Here is a 12,876-nt window from a genome sequence, read left to right as displayed (position 1 = left end):
ATCACATTCTCTGCTCTTTACACTGCCTCTGTGAGTCTGATGCCTTATTTTCTGTATCCCACTGATTTTGTCTTAAATTGAACTAAAATCTTTCAATTTGGCTTTTCCTTGCACCTACATCCTCTCTCGTTCTCTGTATTTTAATCTAAAAGTATCTGTTGAAATTTCAAGTCACAGATCCTCAAACTGGGGTTACATAAAGACTCTACAAGACCATGGCGGGGGGAACTCCGGGGGCTGGCGTGGAGGCCGGACTCCATGGCGGAAACCCTACAGGGGCCAGGCAGGACAGCTGGAACCAATCAGCGGAGGACCAGGTTCTGACCCAGTAGCAGGGACAGTTGCCGCGCTGGTCAGCTGGGAAACAGGAGATGCAACCTACAGAAGAGGGGTGGCAACCTACTCAGAACCCGCAACGTGTCAGATGTCAGCCAACCCAAAGGCAGGAACAGGATAAGAAACAGGATCAGGACCAGAACCAGGCCGGACCTCTGCCAACCCGGAACCAGGAAGAGGATCAGAACCAGGCCGGACCTCGTGCCGACCCAGACCCAGGAAGAGGATCAGAACCAGTCCGGACCTCAGCTGACCTAGAACCAGGAACAGAACCAGGCCCGGACCTCAGCAGACCCGGAACAAGGAACAGAATTAGAACCAGGCCGGACGTCGGCCAACCTGCAGCCAAAACAGAACCAGGCTAGGCGAGGCTGGGCGAGGCGAGGCGTCAAGCATACCGGAGGGAGGTGCCGGAGCAGGATCTAAGTCGAGGCAAGGCGAGGCATTGAACAGCCTGGGGGCAGGTGCCGGAGCAGGACCTGGACAAACAGAGACAAGACTAATGCAGAAATGTGTGACTAGACAGTGGAGTCATCCAGTGCAAAGGACAGGAAGAGCTGTGTCTCATCAGCATAGCAATGATAGGAAAGATCATGTGAGCGTATGATAGAACTCAGTATAGACAAAAAAAAGAAGAGGACCAAGAACTGAACCCTGTGGCACACCGGTGGAGAGGCAATGAGAGTGAGAAACATGCCCCCTGCCAGGAAACCTTGAAGGTTCGCCCAGATAAGTAAGACTGAAGCCAGGACAGAGCTGATCCAGAGATGCCCAAGTCAGAGAGTGTGGACAAGAGGATCTGATGGTTCACAGTGTCAAATGCTGCAGATAGATCGAGTATGTCAGGACTATGTCTCTGCTTTGTGTTGTCCTGGTGAGCCTCACTACCTCCCCTCCACCCTGCTGTCTCTGTCTCTCCCTCCCTACTGTGCTGCAAACCTTTTTCAGTAAGTCACTGCTGCTGTGTATTGTTCCCGTGGACTGAGTAAACTTGGATCTCTCTTTTGTATTGTAGTTGTACTTTGTTGCTGGCTTTTCTTCTGATTACTTCTCCCGCCCTCAGTTTTCCTTTTTTCCGCACCCCCTCACCTGTGCTGGCTCCTCTCCTCTGGATGCACAGACTTCACTAGTAGGGCATCACTCGTCACTAACCCATCGTAAGAATCTAAATATCTTAATAATATATACTGAATTTTGCCATAGCTCAGTTTTTTTATCCACCCTTGATACTCCGCAATACTCTGTGCTCCAGCCCCTCCGATAACTAAAGGTGTGCATCTCCTGCAGCCCGGTCTGTCTACCTCTCCCAACACTACTTCCCTCTCACAATAAACTTTTTGTTTCCACTCCTTTGTTAGTCCTACACTTTTTGGGTCCAATACATCTGTTACCGCTAAAATCGTGATAGAGTACGAGTAGGACATAAAGAAAAGTGTTTTTAGATACAAAATGTCAAATTAATGGCAAAAACTTGCAGTTGCTGTGCAGCTCAGCACCATGGACAGCTCTGATCTAAAAGGGCAAATTCTCCTGCAGGGATGGGAGAACCTAGAAGTAGGACAACCATCTCTGTATTATATTACTCCCCTTTACCTGGATAACAATCCAGTATACACTTTATATACTTTAATCAGGCATAACATTATGACCACCTTTGCAATTAAATGCACTCTATTAAAGCAGCTATGCCATGAATTTTGCTTTCTCAAAGTTATGATTCTTCCGTTTTTTAGTTGAAACTTTCAGAAAGTCGATAATTCTACTATGTGTTCATTATTGAGGTCAAAGTGGGAAGTGGAGTTCTACTGGAGTGCATTAGAAGAAAAGGTGGTTATAATGTTTTGGCCACCATATTTAAAATTAATGAGGGGGCCTTCCATCCTTTGCACAGCATCCAGGGGTTGTCCTTCCATTGGGGGTTCCTGCTTTTATATATATATATATATATATATATATATATATATATATATATATATATATATATATATATATATATATATATATATATAGATATATATATATAGATATATATATATAGATATATATATATAGATATATAGATAGATAGATAGATAGATAGATATAGTCACCACTGTACGATATTTACTTTGTATCAGGTTTTTGTATATGGACCCAAAAGCCCAAAATGAGGAGGGAACTGACAACTAAACAGAGTAAAAAATAACAGGGGAAGCTGATTGGGGACCGGGCTCGGACTACAAAGCAACAGTATAGCCGAGGGAGACAAAAACACAGATCGTGAACAAAATCAAACTAGGAAGTAGATATAGACTAAACAGGGGGATAATGGCACATTAAACCTAGTGGCTCGAGCTGAAGCCCTCAGGGGGCCTGGTAGGAGGCCTGGCAGGGGGCCAGTGTCGATGGCTGGAACCCCGTAATGGAGGACCAGGAGCTGGACCAGAAGGAGCATCGGTTGACCCACGAACAGGAACCGTGGCTGCGCTGATCAGCTGGACAAGAGGGGATGCGATGGCCACCTCCAGGAGAGGGGTTGCAACCCGCTCGGGCCCAGCAACAGGTGGGGTGTCAGCCGACTTGGGATCAGGAGCAGAATCAGGAACAGGATCATGAGTTAGGAACTGGGCTGGCGACAGCCAAACCGGAGACAAGAACAGGCCCCGGAGCAGGACCCAGACAAACAGAGGCAGGACAAACAGAGACAGGGCCAGAGCCAGAGGTGGCGTCGACCCGCTCGGAGACAGGAACAGCTGGGTTTAAAGAGGGCAGGGGAACAGGTGAAAGCAATTGAGAGCGGTGATGATTGGTGAAGCTAGAGACAAAAACTGGGGACAAGAAGTGGAAGGGGGCAGGAAGTGGAAAAGAGTGTGGGACCATGAGAGTTTGTCTTTTTGTCTCCCTTTATCTGTCCCGTTCTGCAGTTATTCCCGGATTTGGATAGGTGCATTTTCCGATCAACCTGCCCAATGTTTTTTCCTCTTTCCTTTTTTCTCTCCACTTTCCATTTACACCAAATGGCGGATAACCAAAAGAGGCAGATGGCCACCCACCCTGAGCCTGGTTCTGCTGGTGGTTTTTTCCTCTTAACTGGTGCCTACGGCTTGCTCAATGGGCAATTGTTGTGTGTGTGTGTGTGTGTGTGTGTATATATATATATATGAAATATAGGCATTTGCTGTGTTATTTTGGGTTATAGTGTATAAACTGATAGGAAAAAATCCATATACGACGTCCTGCTTAACCCACCCAATCTGCATCTTTGGGTTTTAGGCAATACCCTGATATGCACACTGCAACCGGGTATCGCCGGACAACTCTCAGGCCAGATTTGGTCCTAATGTCTGACCCTTATAAATAGAAGTCATTAACACTTGGGCAGTTGACGTCACATACAAAGAAAAATTGGAGCTGGGCAGATGTCATTTTGTGAGAACCACCTAAAAGGTCAGAAATCAACATTGCCTTCAAATCCAGTTGTATGGACTGGAGAATGGCTTGGCTGAAGACCATCCTCCAACTCGTGGAGCATGTATAGTCGGCCGTGCTATACAGTAGGAGCATCAGGCTCACTCATAATGGAAAAATGCTGAGCGACTTTTACATGCTCACTAGGCAAAAATCACAGAAAAACAATTGTCGAGTGAATTTACTGGGTGGAGAATTGATGTGTCATTTTATTATTGTCTTGCACTTAACCCCATTAGTGTGTATGTTAATACCCGAGCATTAGCTACATTTAAATCCATCTTTAGATGGAGCTCCACCTGGAAGTCCACTAGCAGTTGTAAACCCTCACCCACCTTAACCCGTGTTCTATGTCATTCCAAGAGTTAGTTTCCAGGTTATTTCCACCTTAAACCGTAACCTGGAGACACTACAATTTTCTGCAGGGTCGTTTTTGATTCAATATGTTGATTTGTAAGACATTAAAAGAAACAAGCAACATGATAGTGTGCACTTGCTACAACATCTATCAGAAATTGGCCATTAAGTATCAAAATGACAATTTGCACACTGAAGAAAGTCGGCTACCCAGGGCACATTATTACACAAGGGGGCTCTCTCAACCCCACTCCTAAATGCATTGCACCAATTTAACCAATTCCCAACCCCAAAACAAAAAAAGGGTCACGAGTTTTTTTTAAAAAATAACTTGACACTGTCGAGGGCAGATTCCAAACTACTCACCCAGAGAGGCCCCATTGGCTAAAACGGCACATGGGAGAAATCTTATAGACCATTAAAAAAAATAAATAAAAAAAAATAAGAGAGATAAAAAGAACTTGGCAACACTGGTTGACAAATGGAAGAATTCTTATTATACCAACATGATTTAGGACAGAACAGTTTACAGGATGTGTGGATTCTTCCAAGTTCTTTTTAACTCTGGACTCACACTACTTGATATCCTTGTAGACTGGAGAAGTGGATACAGCCCAACACTCCTACATGACAAAGTTTAGCATCTTTCACCAGTGTACTGGAATCCTGAAATTCTCCAGATTTTATTGAAGTATCGACTTTGTGAGAACACAAACATCAGAGTGAGACGCTCCTTAGATTATCCCAGTTTCTTCCTGAGTCTACTACAAAGTCCGGATAATTAAGTCCATGTGTGGATGCTCTGTCCCAAACTGTTGAGTGGAAACTGAACAAATGGCCCCGTTAATAAAATTTGGACTGGCACGTCTCCAGTGTGGTGTAAACAAAACAATTGTTTTTAATGTATTACTGTATTTTTAATGTAATTATGTATAATTCTAGTGAAGTGTTGTTTTTTTTATCATGGTGAAAGTGGACAGAGATCAATTATCTATAGAACACACTGCCTTTGAAGTATTGATCATGAATCATTGATCACATCATTAATTAAAAATAAACATCTTCCTATCATCTAGGAAATGAAACCGAAGTACAGAAACATACAGTGCCTAAAATAGTATCTAATTATTTCCTTTATTTTTCAGATTTTTCCGTTTGTATTTGTCAATTCACTCACTAATTTACATGATTCAAACGAGACAACAGTGAGGGATCGTAATGATTGTTGTTATTTTTGATGAAGAATTATTAGGTCAGACAAATATACAAACAATTATTCTCACTTTCTGCATTTGTCATTTAACACACTAAACAATGTTTACAATATCAATATATTTAATCATATTAATATGTGGCAGGCTAACTTCAGTCCCTCACAGTCTCTCTACAGGACATTGGCCTCACAGGATCCAGGCTGCAGAATCCGAAGAGTGACAATGAGTTTAACAGCTCTTCTAAACCAGGGGTAGAACAAAGCATAAATCAGAGGGTTTAGACAGGAGTTAAAACAAAAGAGACATGGCACCAAGATTCCATATGAACTATTGAGTATGTTTCCCGCTGCAAAGGAGACACAGTAATATGGACAGAAACACATTAGAAACACAGCTATAAGAATTCCAAGAGTCCTGGCTGCTTTCAGCTCAGACTTTCTTGATGTCACAGTCACTGAATGCTGCAGTGTAACAGCTGTAATGTGAGAGCGCATGGCACGAGCCTGAGACACAGCCACCACAAACACTCTCACATACAGAACTACGATGACAGTAACTGGAGCAATGAAGATTAAAACAAGGTCAATGAATCCTAAAGTGTAGTCAATGTAAAACACACATTTTCCAAAGCAAGAAACATTCTGAAATGGGTTATTTGTTACAAAGAAACTGCTGTAGAGATTTGAACAGAGCCAACACAGAGAAATGAAAAGTTTCACTCTTCTCACAGTGACTCTGATGGGATAATGCAGAGGTTCACAAATAGTCACATAGCGGTCGGCTGATATTAGAACCATGTTTCCAACTGAGGCTGAGACAGAAACAGTAGCAATGTACTTAAACAGGAAACACATGAAGTCACCAAGATACCCGCAGGATGTTTTTCTGAGAATTAAACCAGGAATAATCACAAGGCCTACGATGAAGTCTGAGACCGAGAGAGAGAGGAGGAGGAGGTTGGTGGGTTTGTGGAGCTGCCTGGAGGCAGAGAACAGAAGAGAAGCAACATTTAAATGCAGTTATGAAAAGTGAAAAATGTAATTACAAATGATTTTCAAATAATAACTGGAGTAAATTTAGGTTTCACCTAAAAGGGAGCAAATATATGTTCACATTTATGAGATGTTGAGCTTGAGTATGCAAACAAGTGTCAACAGGCCACAGAGTAAAGATCATATAGATAAAAGTTATTTCTTCTGCTAAAATCTGTCTTCATCCTTATAAATCATAAAGCTTGTTAATTCTATCGAGAAGCAAAACTCTGCCTGAAGTGAGAGATTGAGATGATGACGAGCAGGTTTAGAGCCACAGTGAGGACAGAGACAGGAGACATAAGAAAAGGCAGAGTCACAGCGTCAGACGAAGAAATCAGTGGCTTCCTGCAGGAGGTGTTGAGGAGCTGTGGAAAGCAGAGCTCTGCTCCATCATGTACCTCCATCATCAGAGATGTGAAGAGAGCTGCAACTGTAGCAGCTTTCTGACCACAACTCAGTCATACAACAGTTTTTATCTGTGTGACACACACTTCATCAGTCCTCTGCACTCAGTCTCTGCTGGGACCTCACGTCCCTCCTTCACTCTACATATCACACCTTCATTATCCTCATCATCCTTTTCTCTCCACCCCTTCATACTCATACTGTTATTCTTTTCTTGTCTCCTTTCTCCTATCCCATTTCTTTTTTTTTTCTTTTGTTTGTTTACAATTTACGGGTCTGTTCTTGCCATTGGTTTTGTTCACGTGTATTTTTTACAAACTACACACAAAGCAGCATTGGCTCGCCATTTTCACACCACTTTTGCTCATCACAGATGATCTCTTCTTGTGCACTGCTTCACTAAGCAACTAGTCAGAGTAGCATGAAGCCTTCACACTAAAAAGGTCAACGGATTTCGTCTCGTCTCTTCAGGAATCGCCACAGTGGAACATGTTCCACAAGTCGATTTGTGTTTTTACGCTGGATACCCTTCCTGCTGAAACCCATTTTATCTGGGCTCGCGACAGGCACCAGGTTGGCCCCTGGTGGCAACTCGCAGTCTTCATCCCATCACCATGTTCTACCACTGAGCCACCAGGCTCCCATTCTGTTATGTTCACACTGATTTTCTATTATAAATATTTGAAAAGTGTGGCATGTGTTTGTATTCAGCCCCCTCAGTCAATACATTGTAAAACCGCCTTTCGCTGCAATTCCAGCTTCAAGTCTTTTGGGGGGTTGTCTCCACCAGCTTTGCACATCTAGAGAATGAAACCTTTGCCCATTCGTCTTTGCAAAATAGCTAAAGCTCAGTCAAATTGGATGGAGAGTGTCTGTGAACAGCAAATTACATAATTGGACTTAGGTCTGGACTTTGAGTAGGTCATTCTAACACATGATTATGCTTTGATCTGAACCATTCCATTGTAGCTCTGGCTGTGTGTTTAGGGTCATTGTCCTGCTAAAAGGTGAACCTCTGTCCCAGTGAGCTGTTCTTATCACTCTTCCATAAAGGCCAGATTTGCACGACTAATAGTTGTCCTGTAGACAGATTCATCCACCTGAGCTGTGGATCTCTGCAGGTCCTCCAGAGTGACCATGGGCCTTTTGGCTGCTTCTCTGATTAATACTCTGCTTGCCCGGCCTGTCGGTATAGGGGAAGGGCCATGTCTTGGTAGGATTGCAACTGTCTCGCACACTTTCCATTTTCAGATTATAGATTGCAGTGCCATGTGAGATGTTCAAAGCTTGGGATATTTTTTTATAACCTAACGCTGTTTTAAGCTTGTCCAAAACTTTATCCCTGACTTCATGATGCTGTTTCTTTACTAATGCTGTCCAACAAACCTCTGGGGACTTCACAGAAAAGGTGCATTTATATCCAAAGGTTGAATCATGTCAACTGGACTTCTTTTAATTTGTTAGAAATGTTTCGCTGTTTATCCAAGCAGCTTCTTCAGTCTGCATAAAGCGCCTGGGGAACCCAGTTATATGCTCCAGAATAGACTTTGTGTATTTATGCAGAGATTAAATTACACACAGGTGGACTCTTTACTATTTAGGTGACTTCTGAAGGCAGCTGGTTTCACTGGATTTTCGTTAGTGGTATCAGAGTAAAGCGGGCTGAATACAAACGCACATCACACTTTTCAGATTTTTATTTGTAAAACGTTTCAAAACTACTTATCATTTTCCTTTCACTTCAAAATTACTTGCCACTTTGTGTTGGTCTATCACATAAAATTTCGAATAAAATACATTTACATCTGTGGTTGTAATGTGACAAAATGTGGAAAAGTTTAAGGGGGTTGAATACTTTTGGAAGGCACTGTATACTGAAGACCTGGCTGAAGATTAAACACTTATGAAGTAGATCATATGTTTCACTAAGAGCTCCACCGTCAGCAAGAGGAAAGTCATAGCCTGGACTCTATCAGAAAGGACATGAGTTAAATGTGTTCAGTCTTTAAAGATGCTGCTGTTTTCTGCAAGAACCTCTAGACTTCCCTCAATTCTCAACTCTTCCTCCCAGCATTCCTTTAAGCTGCTCAGTCTCCCAGTCAGTTCATATAAAACTCTCTAGGCTACAGGCTTCTTGCTATTTGGCACCAGCCATGCTAACTCCCAGTCTGGTTCTTCTAAAGCAGTGAAATTACAACACACATTGGGATTCAAGAGCAAGAGCCACCACGAGACAGGAAGTGTGGTAAAATGTTTATAAACAAAAGAATATAAATTGAACTTACAGCAGGCAAATAAAAAATTAAACAAAAACAAAATGCTCACTACATAATGTAGAAGGAAATTAACAATTTAGAAGGAGGTAGAAGTATGTACATACTCCACCCAGGCGAGCTTTTAGGCCCAGGTGGAAGGGTTACGGCCCCACATGCGACGTAACATGGTTACAATTTCTTGATTGAGTATTTCCATCTATCCGTTGGTGTGTGGGTGAAACCCAGATGAAAAAACTCACGGAGGTGCCCAGTGCCTTGAAAACTCCGCCCAGACCGCTCCAGAGGATTGCGGTCCCCACTTCGACAATATGTCCTCTGGCAACCTATGAAGGCGAAAGACTTGTTGTACCAGTAGATCCGCGGCAGCAGGAACGTTAGAGCGAGCATTATCTGTGCTCCAGCCAACAGAGCAGGGCAAACACCCTTCTGAGGAACCAATGCAGGTGGGGAGTTCGAGGCTGCCTGCAAGCGAATGACAATGATGTCTAATCAAGGGCTTGTGCCATTATTGTGGGGAGACCGGACACTGAGCTCGTCAGCTGAAAAATGTGACAGGACCAGGAACAGGAAGTGGCTGCAAAAATAAAAGTTTTGAAGGGGGGAGTGAAGTTGGCGATCCTGGCATTCTGTACATTGCTACATTCATCTTTCCCTCCATCCTGACTAGTCTCCCAGTTGCTGCCACTGAAAAACATCCCCACAATATGATGCTGCTACCACCAGGCTTTAGTGTAGGGATGGTATTTTCCAGGTGGTGAGCAGTGCCTGGTTTCCTCCGGACATGACACTTGGCATTCAGGCCAAAGAGTTCAATCTTTGTTTCATCTGACCAGAAAATTTTGTTTTTCATGGTCTGAGAGTCTGACCAGGACTCGGTAATACAACAGTTTTTTCTCCGTGAAACAAATTCGTTGGGCTTTGATGTCCCTTCTCCATCTTAACTCTAGGCATCATCTTCATCCTACTCTTTGCACACCTGCCTACACAGATTTTCTTGCCTTGTTAGAAATATTTCTACCATCACAGTGACTTGCTTGTCAGTTGTTAAAAAAATCTAATCTTCTCAAACATCACTACTAACAGTTCTTTAACTTCAGTGGTTTCTTCTGAACATGAACACGAACTGTTCTTCTGAACATGGCTTCTCTTGTCTACTTTTTGCTGCCAGAGACCTGGCAGCGCTTCCTCTCACATAGCTGAGCCACATTTGACTTGAGAGGAAGCAGTTGAGATCCTCAGTATGGCTTGAAGATGACGGTCTGGACAAATTAGAGAAAAACCTTTTGCACAAATATGTGCTCCAAACAGGCACAGGCTCAGGGGAGCCAGGGGTCAATTCTCTCAACAATTGCCCAAGCTTGTCTGCTTTTCCACTCACCTCCTTAAACTTGTTCATGTCATCATGTCTTTCATGATGACATGAACATCATACCATTTGTAGATGTTGGAAAGTACCAGGATAGCGAGCGCAAAAAAAAAAGGCGACTGCTACCAGGCTGTTCATTATCAGCTGGGACAGTGGGACACCATTATTTATTTATTATATAAAACAATGGGATGCAGCCATGGAGGCGTTATTCACTGGCTTTTAGGCTCTATAACAACCCCATGGATTCAGTGGTACGTCCTAGCCAACACCGATACGACAGCCAACACTGATATTCCGTTGACTATATAACCGAGGCAGGTAAGTCCCCAATGAGGCTCCAGCCTGACTCTGAAGCGGGATGGCAGGCTGGAGCTGGCTGAGCGGCCCCATCTAAGGTCCACTACCCTCCACTGTGATTGGTAGGTTTGTTCAACTCCAGCTTGCACAAAAAAGGAACCTTCCACACACAACGCAGTAAAGTGCCATTCATATAAAACTTGCGGGCCGCACTAACATTAAACTTTCATATCGTCCTGCGGGCAACAAAATATTGTCTCGACGACCCCAATTGGCCCCCGGGCCGTGAGTTTGAGACCCCTAATTTAAGATGAGAAAATTCTCCATAAAAGCCTTTAGACCTGTTAACTGCCTTGGATTATCTGGAAGACAAACATTTTATTAAAGTACAACTGCAAATTACTAAAACGTTGAATTATTTAATATTGTACCTGCAACGGCATTTGAAAAACAGGCCCCGAAGTACAACTCTGAGTATAAAAGCTTAAGTTGGACCCAAAAGAATATGCAAAACATTAGAAATTGCAGCAAAAGGGATTTTAATAAATACTCTGGGAGGGGTGGAAGGTTTGGCCATTTAGGCATTGTACCTGTCTTCATGTGACACTGAACAGGCATGTCAATCAAGACAGCCCAACAATGAAGAGAGCCTTCAGCATTTAAGGGCTAATCTCATACACACCATGCGCCTTGACACAGAGGAGCTCTTTAACTACCTCAGAGACCTCCACCAGGAACAGGGATTAAGCTTCTCCCAAGTCCTTGACTCTGCCTCCTCCTCAAAGGACAGGTTAGTTGGGTTCAGGAGTTCCTCAAGGTACCATCCGATGATATCTTCTAGTGTAAGTCACCTTCTTTTTTTCAGTCTGCCCCATGCAAGTTCCTCACCCCTACGAGCAGATTCTACACCAGTCCTTCACTGTACCTGGCTCAACTGCTCACCAAGCCATCCCCTCCTTCTCTGAGTACTAATCTTTTCCCCTTTTCTGGTCATCTGATTCCTTTCCATCATTTTCCATGCAGTAAACTGATCTGTAGCAGAAAGCTTAAACTAGAAACTACCCTGCCATCCATGTCTTTACTCACACTGACCCTTAACCTCCAGAGTATTCTGACACTGAGTCTTGGTTTTCTAGCACCACAATCCTTGGCTCACTTGTACCTGAGCTTCTGAGTCTGTTGCTTGTAATTTCTTTTACACTTGACATTTACTTCAGGCAAAAGATTTTAATTAAGTGAAACAAGTGAATGATCTCTTTATTGTTTCAAACCATAATTTGAGTTGAGTAAACTACTAGTAATTAATTCAATTCATAATTTCTCAAGTCAGAAAAGCTCAATGTGTTCTAAGTTTTGAAGCTATTTGAAAATACAAAATTAGAAATCCAAAGTTGAATTAACTGACATTAACAAAACTCTTATTATATTGAATTGATATTTAAAAAAATATTTTAGGCAAAGTTCACAAAAACTTTATATATTGTGTAAATAATTTCCAAGATATCTGATTATTGTAATATAATGTATTAATAAACAACTTATTATATCTATCAACTGATAACTAGTTGCTGTGGTTTCTACTGGAGGTCTGATGTCTAAATTACAAGTCTGGCTTTGTATTCTGAAAAATCAAACCTACAGTATTTACATGATTTGGAAGTTATGTAAATTGTTCGTGAATGAATAGTCTACATTTACAATGAGCTAATTAATCAGCGATGAAAACAATTACACATCAATGTGTTATTTCCTGCGTCTTTTGAGCAAATAACAAAAGCTAAAGACAGTAACTGTTTTCAATTTAAAAGTAATATTCTGCAAAGTATGTTAAATCACATATTACCAGCAATGGGTAAATTCAGCAGCAATAACTAGTAAAAATACAGTAACTGACAACCTTGTCTTTTAAAATCTATGATCCTGTGATTATCCAACAAGATTGTGTCACACTATCAATGATTGATCTCGTTCATCAAACACATTCTGTACTTCCACAGAGCACATGTTATTTCAGTCAGTCTCTACAGTATATTGGCCTCACAGGAGCCAGACTGCAGAATGTGAAGAGTGACAATGAGTTTAACAGCTCTTCTAAACCAGGGGTAGAACAAGGAATAGATCAGAGGGTTTAGACAGGAGTT

Source organism: Channa argus, chromosome 9 (assembly GCF_033026475.1).
Source record: "Channa argus isolate prfri chromosome 9, Channa argus male v1.0, whole genome shotgun sequence".
Lineage (NCBI taxonomy): Eukaryota > Metazoa > Chordata > Actinopteri > Anabantiformes > Channidae > Channa > Channa argus.
Note: the sequence above shows the minus strand (reverse complement) of the source record.